Source organism: Parus major, chromosome 2 (assembly GCF_001522545.3).
Source record: "Parus major isolate Abel chromosome 2, Parus_major1.1, whole genome shotgun sequence".
In the NCBI taxonomy this organism is placed as follows: Eukaryota; Metazoa; Chordata; class Aves; order Passeriformes; family Paridae; genus Parus; species Parus major.
In genome coordinates, this window is record NC_031769.1 from 66847084 (window position 1) to 66848120 (window position 1037).

Sequence of the window (1037 nt, forward strand, 5' to 3'; positions counted from 1 at the left end):
TCAGTGGATGAGGGGGTTGTTCCATAGCAGGTCACACTGCCCTACGTCAGCAAACCCAGCCCCTTCTCTTGAGACAACATTTCTGTTGGCCTGATTCCACTACCACCCAAAAAGCAGTGCCAGCTTAGATTGCCCCAAAATGTCATGGAAACAACTTCTGAGAGGTCAGAACACCTTCCTTCTGCAGTGGAGGATACCCTCCTGATCTTTCATTTCAGCACTCGGCAAGTTAAAGCACTGGGTTAGACGTTTAAGATGCTCCTATCCCACTTCAGCACCATCACAGTGACTTCTGCAGAAAGCAACAGGATTTTTTTTTCAGAGATTAGATTGTCTTGTGTATCTCAAACTGCTGTCAAAGTGGATTCACAGTAAGCTGAGTGGCCAAGCAGGTGTGTAGGGATGGAATATCTTAGAGGCATGTAACAAGGCTCAGCCTATAGAGCTCCATGGTATGCTCAAAGTCTTATTAAGCATAGGCCCTACAATTCTAGTAACTTTCTTAAAAACCATTCATCAGTGAAAAAAAAAATGTAAGATTTTGTATGGGGTTGTAGTTGTTTATAGATAACCAGAGAGGGAAATGTACAGGGATTATTGAAAATGGCTAGATCTGCAAAGCATGCAGCTCTTGCTTCCTGAGTGCCAACATAAAAATTCAAGCATCTTCTGAACTCAGTTTCTCTGTGGCACAGCTTCTGGATGTGGGTAAACAGTGTCTATGAAACAAGAGCTAGGTAAAAAAGACTATTAAAATTTGCAGGTCAAGTGAGTGCTATCATAAATTGTGTATATAAAGTCTTTAAATGCCTGCTCCATACCTTACTCTGGAATTTCAGGAGCAGTTATGATTTTGCTGTTCCTGCTAGATCTCATCAAATGAAGCTCAGTGAGTGGATGTATCACATACTCCAAAAGCTGCTCAGTTTGATTCTGCACAAATGCTGATTTGTTTCCATTTAGGTGGATCTGAGGGCACTTGGACACAGGGTTTGGAGAGACTGGAGTTTTCCAAGGCACCACTTACTGAGGTAATT